Consider the following 18,591-nt stretch of genomic DNA (forward strand, 5'->3'; position numbering starts at 1 on the left):
TTGATTCTTTAAGAAACCCACTACCTTGAGAGTTTGTGGTGTATTGAAACCTAAAAGTGCATGACAAGAAATGATTGGTTGAGAATAATGTGATTCCTCACCTGACTCCCTATCCTCCTCTAATATGGAATCATCCTCTTCTTCCTCACTTGGACCTTCAATAGAGAACAATTTCTTTTCACTACATCTATGTCCTCAACTGTATTTGTTATCATAATTGAAACACAATCCTTTTGCTCTTTTATCCTCAATTTTTTGTGGAGTCAACCTAGTAGGTTGAGGAAGATAAGGTGTTGAATAACCTTTTTCTCTTGTCACATTAGCCCCTTGCTTTCTAGAAATCAAGAATTTCTCCTCTACCCTGCTTGCCAATATAAAAGATTCATTTATTGAGCTAGGACTAAATATGTGTACCTCATGTTGAATGTGATCCTTCAGACCACCCAAGAATAAATCATTCAAGTTCTTCTTTGTAATTATATCCACTCTTAAGGATAGATTTTGGAATTTTTGAATATAATCCTTGACTGATCTTGTTTGTTGAAGCTTAACAAGTTGGCTAAAGAATTTTTCTGTCACACTATTGCTATATTGTGCTTGGATTTCTTCTATAAAAATTGACCATGATACAGTGAGACCCTTTTTCCTTCTATGAGTACAAAGTCAATGATACCAAATGAATTGATCTGGTTCTAGATATAAGGAAGCCATCATGACCTTTTATCCATATAGGGTTTGATTTACCTCAAAAAAAAATAGATCTAATTTATCCATGTCAGAGGATCGTTGCCATCAAATTTGTGCATATGCACCTTTGAAAAACAATTCCTAGATCCCATAGGAGTATTAAAATTTGTGTCATTATTAGTCAACTTGAAGGTTTCACCTTGATTGCTTGACAACTCCTTCCTTGTTTCATTTATATAGGTGCTTAACATGCTTCATATATCTGATATATCTCCTCGTAAGTCACACATATCCCTCTTAACCTCTTCCTTGAACATACTTATTTCCTCATTGGGATTACTATCCTCTATTGTTTCCCAATCTTGATCAAAAGATTTTCCTGGTGTGGTAGCATTCTTTTTGCCTCTCATTGGATGCCCTATCATGATGGAAACCAATATTTTTGAAATAAATCACACAAATGAAATATAAATTCTCTGATTTTTTAATTTATTTTTCACTATAACTTACTAGGGCCAAGATACCCCTAGGAAAAATCCAAAAAAATGGCAAATTTGTTTCCTTGAAAGTGAATTTTCCCAAATTTATAATAACTTGCTTATTTTTTCTTCAATTTCTCCAAGCTTTTAAATGTAGGCTCCTCTACTATGTATTCAAAAACCTAATACAAGTTATACTCCAATTCGGCAGGATTTGAGAGATATGTAGATCTCAATAAATTGTGTAGAAATAGTAATTATACAATAATTTGCTCAAATTTTCTCCAATTCCTCAAAATTTTGGATTATAGCTTCTTTAATATAGTCTTCAAAAACCCTTTAAAAATCTTTGAAAAACTCACTAAAATCTGAAAGTTATGCTCTTCCCAAAATCGCCCCAATGTTGAGAAAAAATCTTGCCTCTATGGTGCCAAGATCATGCTCTAATACCACTTGCAATGAAATAACTTTCACAATAGAAAAATAATATGAAATATTATATAAATACTTGATCATAGCTAAGAGTAATATGCCACTTTGAGGGGACAACCTCCAAATATCTCCAATGAGAACACACTTCACAATATGATCTTGAAATAAGACTCACAACCTCCTATATATACCTAATTATCCTTAGGTTGAATAGACACAACCCTAAATAACACCTAGGATGACCTACCTACCTAAATAATAATTTAATAATGATAACAAGACTTAATTAAGGATGAAGATACCCACAAGTTGACTATTCATAACCCTATATACACCAATATTAGGGGTGTAGCATAACTCAAGGAAGATGCTAGATCTACCATCATTTGATTATGCTCCTACTTCTTCTCAATTTTCTCAATAGTCATGGGTCTAGGTACTTCAATGTATTCATTGTACAAGCAGCATAGTGTAGAATCTCCAACTCGATATAGATGCAATCTCATCAAGCATTGTCATGCTGAGAAGTTCTCTTTATTCAGCTTAGTGCTTCTCTCTTGTAAAACTTGTTCTTTAGCTTAAATCTCTTCAAACTTTCCTTAAAAGCACCAAAGCTCTAAAATCAATTAATAGAATATTTAGAATAATTGAGAAGGGGGGTGAATCAATCATCCTCAGGTCCAGATGTACCAATACAACTTTTAACAACTTCAAGCAACTTATTCAAGATCATAAATCCACCTGACCAATATAGAAACTCATCAATAATTTAATTTATTCATTGACAATTTATTCTATGTCTAGTATATGCATAATAACAAAAAAAAAATAGTAAATAACATGCATCGCAAAACAAAATTCATACATGTATGACATCAAAATTTAATGTGCAAACCCAATTTGGGAAAAACCACCAAGCAACATGTTACCACTTTTTCACTCTTCTAAAGTGAGCTTAGTTAAGAGCCAACCCTATTAAAAGTTACAAAACACATTGTTAGGTATGACCTTGTTAAAGGATTTAATCACCCTGATAGGTGTGGCCTATTTAGAGGACTTTGGGTCATTCCATTAGAATGTCACCTTGATTAAATGATTTTACAGCCAGAATGGTTAGAAAGTAACAACTAGGTTTGATCTATTAAAATATTATTCACTTTTCAAATTCATATCTCCATTTGACTCATTGCTAGTTCATTGTTTGGACTTTATCATATTCTCCTTCTTTGATCTACTTGGCAACCCTTCTAGCAATCGCACTTCACTAACTTCTTACTTTTCCTCTTCTACTCTATTTTTCACAAGTTCTTACAAATTTTCCAATCAACCAACAACATAAACAACTCGTGTTCCTCCTTAAATAGGTAGCTTTAATCTTTTTTTCTCAAACATTAACATAGATCTTAGGGTTTGATCAAATTCATTGACTATAACCATCATTTTTTCATTCTACTCCTTGAAACTTCTAGAAACTTCTCCTTGAATCCACACCTTACATCACTTAACAAACTCAATTCTTTCATTAAATATGCCAGCTCATCAATCCTCATCATTCACATGTCCTAAACAATCTAGAAATTCAACTTTATTGGCCTTAAATCTTGATTCTTTCACAAACTATTATTTTCCTAACACTCGCTCATAACCATGTTCTTCAAATCGATCAACATTGAGTAGCTCAATCTCTATTATTCTACCTCTCTTGTTTTACACTGGCTTGCATGGTCTTCACTACACTCAATCATTACTATTATTTTTCCCTTCATCTTTCTTGGCCATAACTATCACTCAGCTGATTGTGTTTCCTTGGTTATTCGTTAAGTTCCTTAATCTTTTGATTTATTGACCATGGTTTACTAGGTCATACTTGTGTTTTACTCATCTCTTCTATACTCCATATATTGATCAAACAATACCTTACCTTTTCAAAGACCAAATAATCAAATTTCCATTATATTTTCATCATACTTACTCCTCTTTACTTAACTACTTCACTAGTTCATCTTGTTTTCTCTCTTTTCAATTCCTCTTCATCAATCAACTGATATGGCACTCTATTAGCAAATGTCTTACCACTAAGATTTGACATCAATGAAAACATAACAATTGTTCCAATTTTAATTTCCAATAATCCTTGAGTCAAATATCATTTTATATATCCTAAATATACAAGGTAAAAGATCATAATTATCACACATGCCTCCTAAAACAAGATATCAAAGAAAGAATGGATCAAGAGAAAGAGAAACATGCTTCAATGTCTTGACCACAACCCCCTAGTAACTTTGTGTGACATTATTAACCTCTTATATAATAAAGGATACTAAGTATGCAAGATATCAATCAAGCATCTTCTCTCAATCTCATCCTAGCCTTTACTATCACTCAAGTCATGAACGATGAACACATTTATCTTATCAATTCAATTTAAATCCCCACTTAGTGTATTATCTTATTACTTATTATAATGAATTGACCTAGCGTCAACTTTAGGGTTCTTATTGAAAACTACTTCTTCTCTACACACTTAGATAACTCATCCTAAGGTCACAAGCCATTATAAATCTCATAAAAGAATAATGATCAAATTCAATTCCACAAAAGGCATCTAGAACACATATTGGTCCACAAGCAATAACATAATAAATGTACTCTCAACTTATCCACAAACTCATGGGCTTAAATAAATAAGGTTGGGAAAAAAATATTGAGACCATAATAACATCACTATACATGTAAAATAACATAGATGATTAATATAAGAACATCTCCCAATCCTCTAGTTCACATTTTTGAAAATTCAAATACATGTAAGGTTAAAGATTCACCATTCGAGTCACACACATGTACAAATAGTTTTTCTTGTATTTTTTATTAGATCCAAAATTTAGAGGGAGTAAAATTATGTTACTTTCTAACCATTCTATTGTTAGAGAGTAAAATTTACTCCCACTAAATTTTGGATCCCATTCACACATAGTGTGTCATCCTCCTTCCTAACGTATTATAGAAAAAAAAGTTAACCCCTTTGTTTTTCACTTCTCATTATAAAATATTAATTTGATTTAGGAAAAAATATCAACCTCACACATAATATTAATTGCAAGACAATAGTTAGAAAAATATGAACTATTAATAAGTTAGCCACCAAACCTTACAATTTGGATATTGTCCTAATCTCCCAATAGACCATGTAAAGCAAATGTAAGAATAAATAAATAAAAATAATGACATGACCTTCATGTAGAAAACATCTTTTTAACCACCATTTGTTTCTTGAAACATTTATTTTGAATATTTAATATGTTTCTCTCAACTCCATATAGAGTGCTCTATTCACAACATGTGTAATGCCCCGCCAAGGGATCCAAAGAATTTCACTAAGTTTGCCAAACAATTTTTTTTTTTAAACATGAAAGTAAAACCATTCACAACACTTGCGAAAGCAATAGAAACAATTCAAATAAAAGTACACATAACATAACATAACAAATTACATTCTTTAAGGATCCCTTAACGTTGAATCACGTCTAAATTAACTATTCATCTAACATCACATCCTTATGAAATAACAATGATACATCCAATGCTCATAAATTACATTTTTAGATTGCTTAATCATCCACCATACATATCACAGGGTATGAAAAGCTTAAAAGAACATACATCTGTGTAAATAAAGAACATCATCATCCAATACTAATCCATGATGCAATAACATAATGAAACCATAAACCATACATGATACATCATTGCAAAAGATATAAACATCCATCACAAAATATAACCATATATCACAAACATAAATAACTAAGTGCATGATTCCTTCCAACCGTAAATAGCATCATTAGACCATCGTGGATCCTAGCCATCCCTCCGTGCATAACATTCCAAAGCACCGAAGAGATCATCGGTATTAACATAGTAGGAATGTCACTCCTAAAACATCCTACTAACATGCAAAGTAAAGCATAAGATAACATCATCTAACAAATGCAAATCATCAATATAAGAAACATACCAGTAAATACATCTATCATAGGGTATATCATCTATCATAATGCTCCAAGAACATAATGAAGATAAATACCAACCAAGAATACTCCAGCCACGGTGTCTCGGACGGATCTCAAATGATAAGAGTGGAAAACACTACCACCCAACCGCGAGGAACCTAAGTGGTCCACTCCCACTGTGCTGAGGAGATAATCTCAAGTCCCAAATAGGCTATCAGAATCACATAGCATAAATATTCTCTAAAGCCAGGAATCCTTAAAGTATACTAACTCAAAGGTTCCATCACACAAAATTGACATCTACTTCCCAGAGGCACAACAATGACATGTAGAAAACCTACTATGCAAGTGGGAAAGTGTCATCACATATATCACGTACAAGTTACCTTGGCAGTCAGCTAAACTCCACGGGTCCATACTGATCTCATGCGGCCACTAGTATCCTCTCATACTGACGAGGCATACTACGGAATGCAAGGTCGCAACCATGCATTCTCACTACTCCCATCCTAGCCTGTACAAGCACTCAAGGCATGGGCGAGAACCAAAACAATTATATTTTTAGGTTCATTTAATCCCCATTTAGTGTGTAAATGTTATCACTTATTAACCAAACTTACAATGAGTTACCCTGGCAGCCACTTAGGGCCCCAGCCCCCATTGCAAGCGACTTCCCGACACTACAAGTAGATAACCTACCCTAAGCTCATGGAATCATAAATCACCACAGTCCTGTACAAGCAACTGTAAAGAAAATCCAAAAGATAATCCAATAAAAAGAATCATCAAATATCCATGGTAAAAGCATCAAATATCCACAATAAGAATCATCAAATCTCCAAGATAAGAATCATCAAATCTCCATGAGCATCTAAAAAGCATCCATAGAAAATCATGACCACAACAGTTCTCTATTGGCAACTGAAGGCATCACTGATAATCATAAGTATCAGTTGGTTCTCAATAACCAAAATATATCTCAAAATAAATCACAATATCCATTGGTTCTCAACAAGCAACCAAGAATATCTCAAATTCATACTAATCGAAGACTCCAAAATGGTTGAGTCAAACATGTCACAACATGACATCATCAAGAAATAAATCCACATTTCAGTCCCATCATGGCGACTAGAAAATAATCCAAGGATAACTGATCGATGACTCAAAAATTATTAGCTCAAGTGTTTCATACACATACATCTCAGCTTCACACATGAAGATTGATGAACAATAACAATTAGTAAATACAAACATTTCATAGAGCATATGATCACATTACCATGGTTGGGTTTATAAAGATCGAGACCAAATAAAATCAACATGCCATCACATCTCATAACCCCCGAGCCTCTGGTAACAACCTAGGACTGGTCAACACTAGTCAACCCCAAAACCCAAAACAAGAAACATAGAGAATACACAATGCAAACACATGTTTTGGTTTTGCTAAAATCTCATAGTTGAATCAAGTGTAGGGGTTTGCAGTTTTCTATTTGCAAGTATACTTCAAGTGTCTAAGTTTCATCATTTGACCTACAAGTCAACCCATTTTCCCTGATAGCATTATCCTTAGAATAACTTAAGGATAATTATTTACTCATTAAATCATTTGCTTTATTTTCTAAGATCCATATTACTAATTGAATAACTCTTCCTTAATGTTACTTCTACATTTCAACTTAATCAAAGGATCATTATTCATTTATAAAAGAACCAATTATCAATCTTCGATTAAGAAGATTATAACTTAATTAGAATGATCAATTTAATTTACCAATTAACATAGGTACATGATTCCATGACTCTTGTCATTTAATAGTTTTCAATTCAATATTACTACGTCTCACCATTAAAACATCTAAGGTTATTCTTCAAGTCATGAGAATAAGGCCTATCAACTTTGATATCAATATTTTACAACCTCGTTAAAAGAATCATAATTAAATCTTTATTACATAACATAATTATTAATTAAATCCAATTAAATCTAGTTAATTGATTTAATTAATAATTGCACAACCATACCATCAACCCAATGAATATTAGTTGACTAATAACTAACTATAATTTGTAAGTTAAAAGTCACCCATAAACCAATTTTCTAATATTAATAATTCAATAGTACATAATTCCATTAGATACCCATGTCAATAGCTCATTTATTTTGAATCGATCTTATTTAAAATCCATTTACCCAAATTAACTAATAATTAATTGACAATTCTTCCAATATAACTAATCTTAAAGAAATTTAGATTAATTAACAAATCATGTAACACTAATGCATAAAAAGAAGATTCTATTTCCAATATTCACCTTTTGAGTAGGAAGGCCCTTGTGATTAGACTCCTCTTCCTTTAGTAAGTCATATTATGACTTTAGAGTAATCATCGATTACATTACTAAAATAGTAATACTTGATTATTGAATCAAAGAAACAGCCCCAATCCATTTACAATCAAATTTCTAAGTGATAAATATAATTAACATTCTTAAACGATATTTATTTATTTTTAATATTACCAACTGATTTATTAATCAACAACAATTAACAATTCTTTAATAAGCCATTAACTAACCCCAATCGAATTAATTAATTAACCATTTAAAACCATTTATACTATCATTCATCAAACATAAACTTATTACCATTATAACTCAATCTGGAAAAATCTTTTCATTAACTTTATTAGTTAGTATTCAACTAACTTTAATACAATTAAAATTTATCAATGATATTTGAGAATAATTTACAACTTAATTAGGCATAGTATTAAATGAGCATTTTTTGATTATAATTAATTACAATTAAATTATATCTAATTGTATTAATTACTATATGAGTTCTAAATTCATTGATCCAATAATGTTTTAAATCAAAATTTAAATCATTATTAATAATGATACTCTCATTACCAACCTATAAATTAGGAATTGGATGTTTAATACTAATATTAATTAATAGATAAATATCTATTAATTAAACCTTTAATTATATAACATAACCTTGACATATAAGATGAAAAGTGTAATGCAAGTCAAACATTGAATCAAGCGACTAAGTCACTATCACCTATAATAATGCCGCTGCTAGGTGTGAGGATCATCCTCATAAGTTCATTAAAACCAGATGTTTCATTCATCATTGCTCTTTTACTAAGGCATTTCAATTTTTTCTCAATTGGATATCCTCTGTGAAATGGTCGTGAACACCTTTGGTGTACTCGAGGCTTGATTTCATTTCAATTGTATCTTCCTTTGTGAAAGCAATGATCACTATTGTAACCATTCCCATGGCATTGATTCTAAACTATGACTTGGCATCGACCAACAATGGGTGGAGGTCGGTACCCACCATGGGATCTTAGTTGTTTCACCTTTACTCTGTACAGTTATTTCATCCAACAATCCGATGCATAATATAACACCACCCAACAATGTTTTAATAAAAGAAGGAAATAACACTCACTAAGCGATTCATACACCGCTGACATTTAGAATCATCATGTGATTAAAATCGCTGTAAAAAGAAAATAACATGTAAAGGCTATGCAGCTCGCGCTCACAGTTCTTGCAGACGGGTATGTTGTAGCCGCAGTGCCGATGGAGACTAAGTATATCAACTTCTGAATTATGCCTTTAAATTATAACTATTTCATCACTGCACCATTATACATGGAGGTGTTTTGCTCAAGGTTTTCTCTTTAAGCGATTGATGAATCGTTGTCTTATATTAGACAGCCGTGCGGCTATAACACCAAGACCAAACATGAATCGTTCCCTCTCTGAATTTTTGATATATATATATAATCACATGCGTCTATTATAGTTAATAATCATAAGGATCAGGGAGACATCTTATCAATGAAGACTTGGAAAGCTTGCAGTTTTGATATATATGAAGGTCAGAAGGCTTGCATGCAGACTGCTGAGCCTCCTCTTTCATCTCTTTATACAGTCGTGCCTTCTCAAAGGCTGTGCCACTATTGAGCTTAGGAGGACGCAGGTGCAATTTATATTAGATGAGCTTTATTAAAACTTTATCAACGTTTGGAATTATGCCCATAGCCATCGGTTTAAACCACACCATCGGGCGGCATTAAAAGGGCAGCGTGGGTACGCCGATGCATAGCTACCCTGCGCAATCCGCGAGTGTACGATGCAGTGGGGTATGGGTGTCAATTTTTCTCCCACTCCTTATTGCAAATATATACATATATATATTTTATTCAAAAGTAAATTTCCTCAATACAATTTTCGCCAAATGTTTGTTATAACATTTCTCATTAGCTTTTATATATCAATATAATACATTGCATCTATCAATATATGATCAATTTAAATAAAACTCCCCTTCCAACATAAGGGTTAATATAGATACATTGTTTGGTATTAAATTAACTACCGATTCAAATCCAATCTGGAATTTTCTATTTTATTAAAATCTCCATTTCAATCTTCTATCCAATTTTCAAGTTCAATCCTTGTCAATCTAAAATTCACAATTTTAAATTTGAACCCCAAACCCGATTTAGAACTGATTTTCTTTCATTAGAGAGACAAGAGTTTCCTAAATGAGTTTACTCTAAAATATTCCATTGGTTTTCTTCGAAAGCAAATAGAATCAACATATAAATTCCACAGTATAGCAATCACAATAAAGACAAGAGAGAGAGAGAGGGAGTAATGAAATATGTGGAACGGTCATGAGTACTTAGCTGGACTCTGATGCTAGACCACTACGCCTTCTGAGTCCATAGATAAGTTCCCTCCCTCAACATTCGCAACTCCTCTAGAAAATGAACCTCCAAGTGACTAGGAGTGCTTGTAGAAGCATAAGAGCATGTAGAAATGTATGAGCATGGAGAAACATATGAGCATGTTGAAGCATATGAGCTTATAAATGCATGTAAGTTTTGAAGCTTCCATTTTTGCTTGAAGCTTGTAGCTTGTAGCTTCCATTCCTCTTGTCCAAACACACTAGGAGAGCCTCTATTTAAAGGCCTCTAAGATGCATCTAGAGTGTCTCTAGAAACAACTAGAAGATAAGAATGACAACCAAGCATGAGTCTTCTCCAACCTTCTAGATGAGTCTTAAGGTTGTAGACACCATGTGCTCAAATAAAAATGCTAACTCCTAAGTGTAGACAACTAGTGCATTGTTAGAGTGCAAACTCTAGTGCTGTCTACATGACAACTCTCGAGAATTTGCCAACTCCTATGTGAGCAAATATTAAAATAATGCACATTAATTAATTTAATATTTACTTTTACTCTTTCCAATTTAATTTATTTATTTATTAAATCTCATGCACTAACTTTAATAACTCCACTTTTCAATCTTAATATATTTAAATTTTAATATATTTTCCGCTTTTAAATTTTATTTTCAAAACTTAATTGCTAAAATATTTATTAGCTTTAATAATATTATTATTTAGTCATTTATTTAAAAATGAACTCCAAATATATTATTATTAAAATAAATATTGTCACATTCCAAATTTAAACTTTTAACTTTTATTTTCAAATTTAATTATTTTATTTAATTAATTTTCCAATTAATTAAATAAAATAAATATTAAAATACCATATTAATTTTTCATTTAATTAAACCATTAATTAAATCTTTTAATTAGGCTTAATTAATAGAAAATACATCAAACTCATAAGGTAAAAATATAAAAACCCATCATAGCCAAAATACATACAAAATCAAACCAAGGGTTTAAATCACAAATTACGTCATCTGACGCATTTGGAGGGTACTCAACTCAGATACTTGTCCTAATTTTCCAATTAGGACAAATGGCTTAAAGGGTTGGGATTTGGACTTGAGAATTTATCTCCCCTCTCTTATCATTGAGATAATGTGATAGGGTATGCTCATCCTGGCAATTCAGGGAAGTCGATACCCAGTACTTGCAACCTGCATAAAAACCATGCATGTACAAGCACAATATATACTAAACTAAACAGGCAATGGTAGGAAGTGGTGCATCGTGTAGATCCCGACTAGCAGGTGACTATGACTCCCTTCCTTAACCACATCAGACATGCCATACAAAAGCAAACACGTACACCATACACATGCAAGTATGGGGTAAGTATCCATAAGAAAACACATATGATGATAAATCATCTTACTAATCATTATTAATAACTGCAAACACTGAAAATAATCATTATGCATACATGAAATGTAGAGTCTAAGTAATTTCATCACATAATAAACTAAATCCATAGCACAATATCTGATAATCTCAAAATAATGCTGCTAACCAACAACATAAAACTAGCTCTAAAAGAGTTCAGCAATGATAACAAAATGCAATCTAGGGGCAGGCACTACAACATGACATACAAAATCTCAACATTGTAATTAAGAAAAAGGGTGATTGAAAGGTAATTATAGAGAACACTTTGATTTATTTCCTTTTACCTTTCATTTTTTTGTCATTCTTATGTTCCCATGGTCATATGAATACCATGAAAAATCTTTTGATTTCTCTATATAGTTTTTCTTTCAAATTTTCTACCAAAATAATTGAGTAATTTTACCCAATAAAGAGCATTTCAAAAGATATTATGTTAACTGATTGATATGTTTGTGTTCTATCAATATCGTATATAGTTTAAAATATATTTATATTTTGTTAATATAAACTAAATTTATAAAAACAAATAAACTATATCATAGAATATTTGCATTAATAAATCCCACGTGATTAAGAATCATCTCTATACAAAAAGTGAACACCTGGCATTTGTCTTACATATTTTTTTTTTTAAAAAGGGTTGAAAGCTTGAATCAAGGACCAACATTAAAAAGGAGAGGACACCAAATCTTTGGCCATGTAAGAAGAGAGTATAAACTTCATTTCAATATAGAATTCTTTTTTAAAAGTGTATATATATCTAAAAGGGGTAGTCCTCTTAAATCATAAGCATTTAGAATATTAAATCTTAGTGTTAGGATTGAGGAAAACTAAGAGGGGGGTGAATCAGTGTTCAAAACTTTTCAAATATCTTAAATTGATTACATAAGAAGTAATGCATTAACTACTAAACCAAAAATTAAACATCCAAGAGATCATGACACCATGATTTTAGTGTGGAAATTTGATTAAGGGAAAACCCATGGTGGGGATGAAACCCCTAAATACTACTCTATAAAAGTAATTAACCTTGTTAAATATTTTAGTACAAAAGGGGCAAATGCATAAGCAGTTAGGGTTATAGCCTAGAGCACACTAATCAAATACAAAATATATGGGTTATAACCTGGTTTATTAAAATGAAAGATTTACAGCCTAAAGATGGAAAATAATCAAAAACATGAATTGAATAGCAGCACCATATATGCTTGAATGGTTCCTTGTAAGTAAAATCTTATCAACCAAGCTAAAGAAATATGTCTTTTCTCATATACAACATGGCATAATCATATCATCAAGTTCATTCATCCCATCACTTCAAAATCAATCATAGAATTGATCTCTTGTACCTTCTCTCAAGACTAATGCAAGTTGGCTCCAGAAGGTGAATAATGTGTAGAATAAAATATAATTCAATACTCATATCTTTATGCTAACCTCAAAAAAAGGTGTATATTATATGATAAGGCTGTATCAATCATAATAAATTATCAAAATGATTGAATCATTGATCTAATAGGATGATTGATAAATCCAACAATTTAACTTTGTCTCTACATAAATGGTTCTTTGTAGACCTGATACTCATATCATTATATCTTTCAAAAACTTCAAAATTAAACCTATATCATAGGAGCATATGTATAATAACCTTATTATTCATCCCGTAACTATGTAATGAAATATTCTTCAAAATTTGTTCACATCAATCCAAAAACTAGTATATTATATTGTCCAGTATACTCATACTTAGTTGAATTCTTCAAATGAACTTTGGTCACTCCAAAATAAGATAGGTATCCAAGATAACATAGTTTATTTTCTATCAATGACAACATACAAAGTGTCTCTATTGATATCTCTTGCCAACAATATCCCCCTTTGGAATTGATGGAAATACTAAAGGAAAAATGATTAAATGTCAAAGAAAATACAAAACTTCAAAAACTCATAACAAAAATGGTAACTCCTCTTGAGTTTAAAAATTTGTTTTCCACCCAAAAGTCTCAACCCTTTGAAATCAATGGATAAGGAAACGATTACAATCCAAACTTTCCCTGCTAAAATCCTATAAATCTACATATATACATAACTATACGAATTTATACTTTCAAGATTTTGAAAATTTCTTAACAATTTATCCTTAGGGATGCCAACTTAGCATCTCAAGTGTTTCTCTGGCTTTGTACTATCTAAAATTTTCCACAATTGCATATGTTTATTTCTCAGCCTTAATCAGGTTTGGTGCACTTGGTGATCAAATACTTTTTTACTTCTCCCAATCCTCTTTGCAAGATGTCAATCTTTGGTATGACTAGGTTCCTCAAGTAAGTGAACCTACCCTTCATCCTTATTCTTTCATCTTCAAGGGTTTTGATCATGTCATTAATCTTTACAACTTCAACTTCATAAATATAATCAATCACCTTCAACTAATAAAATTTCTTTGAAAGATCCAATAAATGAATTTATCCTCTTTTTAATGATATTTTATATGCCTACTACATGAATAGAATAATCAATGCAAATTTACAAAGTTTGCTACCCAAAGAGATAACATCTCTCAATTGATTAACTACAACATCCAAAGATATCTTATTTTTTCTAATTAATTAATACAATTAATTAAGCAATTTAACCTAAACTCATTATGAACGTTCACCATATCCAAGTGCTCCAAGTTATCAAAATGAGTATCAAAAGAATCAAACAACCTTTTTAGGTAATTAGGTGTATACTTAGTAACTTTGGGTTTGTGAACTAGAATAATTTTACTTAGAACATTTATATCTCTAGATGAAAGTGTGTTTCCCTTTTTATTTTATCTCATCAAGAACTCATTAGCCTTATCTTGATCCATTGAAAAAATGATGCAAGAGCATCTTGGATTTTCTCGGTGACTACTTTGGAGTTCATGGGAGGAGGCTCAGTAGTTGCTTTGGAGGGTTCTTGTACTAGTGTTAGGCATGGTCTTGGAGCTCGGCATGATCTATGGAGCTTAGCATGATCTATGGAAATCGGCATGGTATTGGAGCTTGGCATGATCTTTGGAGGTCAGCATGGTCTTGGAGATTGGCATGGTCTTGGTTGCTTGGCATGGTCTTTGGTTGCTCGGCATGATCTGTGGAGCTTGACATTGCTTAGGAATTGTTTTCCTGTTGCAGGTTGTGTAAGTAATTTTCCACAATGAGTTAGAGGATAAAAATTTCAAGGATTGAAGAGGGCCTAGATTTCTTCCTATGGTTTGAATCATGAGTTCTAATTAATCTAGAGCTAGGATATATCATGATTTTACTCGCACATCAATTTTGGGTATTTAATTGTTGTTGTTGCCCAACTCGTGGCATTTAATTTATGTATTTGTATTTAATTTGTGTTCTGGGTTGACTTGTGGCTTAGATTGGTATAATTAGGTTGTGAGGAAGTTTTTAGTCATTATTCATCCATCATGGAGAAGTCGAGGAGCTTGGAAGAACAAATTTGGAGAAGAGTTAGTAGTTGCGGCTTGGAAAACAAGGGGATTGCTTGGTGGGCTTGTGAGCACAAGTTGAGATATTCCTTGGGGGTTTCTACAAGAGTGTGGATTTGGACTAGCTAGGGTTTGGATTGTATCTTGAGGGATCTTTCAAAACTATTACTTGCTTTATATTTGGCCATAACCGGGAAGGCCTGACAACCCAGCACATTGCATGTAATCAGTTATATGTTATGAATATATTATTGTGATTTGGTATTAGACCTTGCATTATTGCTTCTTGCTATTGTGTTTCTGCTATGTGGTTTTATAGCTAGGGGCTAGGACATCTCTTTTGGGGATTCTCCTACTTTTCACTACGTCAAGTGGTATCAGAGCATAGTTGTTCCTAAGTGTGTAGACAGATCATTGAAGATGAGGCAGTTTGCACTAGGACTTGGGTTGGAGAAGTATATCTAAGAAGATATTGATCTAGTGGTGTATTGTTCTTTCTAGAGTCCTAGATCTCTTGGTTGTGAGGTGGTAGATCGTGGTTCTAACTTGCATTTGTAGAGGGCTTACAGATGGATCGATGGATGCAAAGATGGAAGACTAATCTTGTTGAGGCATGATCATAGAGAGTTTGTGGATTGCAGATCCGTGGTCTTGAACTTGTGATGTGGTTCTTGATTGTTCATGCAAGGTGGTAGATTATGATCTAACTTGCAAATAATTCAATTTTGTCACAAGGAGTGTGGGAAGGATTTGTTGTAGAGAGTTCATGAAGATATTGGTAAATGGCTCCAAGAGGATTAGACCCTGAGATGATTGCAAACCTCTATGATGTGGTGGAGAGAAGGTTTTTTGAGATGACTGCTTAGTTTGAAGCTAGTTTGGTTGATCAAACTAAGAAGGTGGTTGCTTAGTTTGAAGCTAGCTTGGCTGATCGAGTTAAGGATGGGGTGAGGAAGGAATTTTTTAGTTGTTTGTGGAGTTGGAGTCTACCAATCCGAAAGAGAGTTGTATGGCCAGTTAAGAGACTTGTTCATGAAAGAAGATGACATAGCAAGGTTGAGGTGGAAGAGGTTGGTTTTGTTGATTAGTTTGTGAAGTCTGATATAGAACTTGTAGAGTAGCTAGAGGTTGTCACTGAAGATATTTCTAACTTTGTTGATGTTGGGATAGACATTGGTTTTCATGATCAGTCGGTTGGATCTGACATGGAAATTGCAAAGCACTTGGTCATTGATGATCTGGTTGTTGGTGATGAGTTGTGCGTTGCAAAGCATCTTGTTGTGAGCAACGAGATTACTGGTGTTGGGATTTTGGCATGTGTTGATGGAGATCTGCATATTTTTGTTGATGTGGAGTTTATTGTTGATATGGAGTTTGTTATTGTTGATTCACTAGTTGCTGATGTGGATGAGGGTTTGTTAATGATGTATTATGTTCAATTTTTTCCTAGGAGTGAGCATGCTAATTAGATGGTTGAGATTCTAGTGTTTGATAGAATGATTTGGATGTGGAGGATGTGAAGAGTGGTTTTCTTGTCCCTGTTAGAGTGGAAGCCTTTGGTGAAGATGAGGATGAGTGTTGCTCTTTCTTTGGGCATCAAAGTGTAGGACACACTTTTCTATTTACCTAGGGAGTCTGATGTAGGAGCATCTTGGATTTTCTCGATGACTACTTTGGAGTTCATGGAAGGAGGCTCAGTAGTTGCTTTGGAGGGTTCTTGTACTAGTGCTCGGCATGGTCTTAGAACTCAGCATGGTCTATGGAGCTTGGCATGGTCTATGGAACTTGACATGGTCTTGGAGCTCAGCATGGTCTTGGATCTCAACATGGTCTTTGGAGTTTGGCATGGTCTTGGAGCTCAGCATGGTCTTGGTTACTCGACATGGTCTTTGGTTGCTCGGCATGATTAGTGTAGCTCAACATTGCTTAGGAATTTGGTTCCTATTGCAGGCTATGTAAGTAATTTTCCACAATGAGTTAGAGGATGAAAATTTTAGAGATTGAAGAGGGCCTATATTTCTTCCTATGGTTTGAAGTGTGAGTTCTAATTTAGTCAAAGCTAGGAGTTATCGCAATTTTACTTAGATGTTGATTTTGGGCATTTAATTGTTGTTGTTGGATTACTTGTGGCATTTAATTCATGTATTTGTATTTAATTTTTGTTTTGGTCCAACTTGTGGTTTAGATTGGTATAAGTAGGTGTTCTAGGGAAGTCTTTAGTCATTATTCATCCATCATGGAGAAGTAGAGGAGCTTGAAAGAGAGAATTTGGAGAAGAGTTAGTAGTTGTGGTTTGGAAAACAAGGGAATTGCTTGGTGGGCTTGTGAGCACAAGTTGAGATCTTCCTTGGGGGTTTCTACTAGAGTGTGGATCTGGACTAGATTTGGTTTGGATTAGATCTTGAGGGATCTTGCAGAACTATTACTTGCTTTATATTTGGTCGTAACCAGGAAGACCTTATAGCCAGGCACATTGCATATAATCATTGATATGTTATGAATATATTATTGTGATTTGGTATCAGATCTTGCATTATTGCTTCTTTCTATTGTGTTTTTGTTGTGTGGTTTTATAGCTGGGGGCTAGGATATCTCCTTTGGGGATACTCCTGCCTTGCACTGCATAAAAAAATCCATTAGAATGTTTAGAATAACTGAGAGGGGAGGGGGTGAACCAATTATCCAAGGTCTAGATATACCAATTGAACAAACAAACACTTAAACAACTTCTGATCTTATCATTCATTAGCTCAGCCTCTATAGTAAATGTTGTGGTGTCCACAACACATGCCCCATTCCTTACTAGGAATGGGGACCCCCTACTTTTTTTGACTCCCAGACTCATAGTTCGAGAGTCGGGAGAAGAAAACTTGGTTAAATAAGTTAGAAAGTTGAGTCCAAAAAAAAAAAAAAAATTGAAAAATTGAAAAAAAAAAAATTTAAAAGAGGAAAAATTCAAAGGCGTTGCCCCCTAAAGGCTTCAAAGGTCGCATGCGCGCACCTTCAAGGGCCACACGCGTGCACCTTGAAGGGAAGCATGCATGCACCTTGAAGGGTCACGTGTGCCTTGAAGGGTTGCGCGTGCACCTTGAAGGGCAGCGTGCGCACGCCTAAGTGTGTGCACGCATGATCAAGGTGCCTTGTGCACGTTCACGCTGCTTCACTCCCAATGTTTTTTTTTCACCTTCAATTTTGTCCGAATAGCCATAAAAGGGGTTTAAAATATATCGTTTAGGTATAAGTTGATGTATATTTAATTCCTTATATTTAAGATATATTTTAATATATGTGACGAATCTTTTGAGATAGGTTTCAGACCTCCCCGAGATAAGGTAAAGATTTTAGGA

The sequence above is a fragment of the Cupressus sempervirens genome, chromosome 6 (assembly GCF_028749045.1).
Source record: "Cupressus sempervirens isolate cs-2001-9-10 chromosome 6, ASM2874904v1, whole genome shotgun sequence".
Lineage (NCBI taxonomy): Eukaryota > Viridiplantae > Streptophyta > Pinopsida > Cupressales > Cupressaceae > Cupressus > Cupressus sempervirens.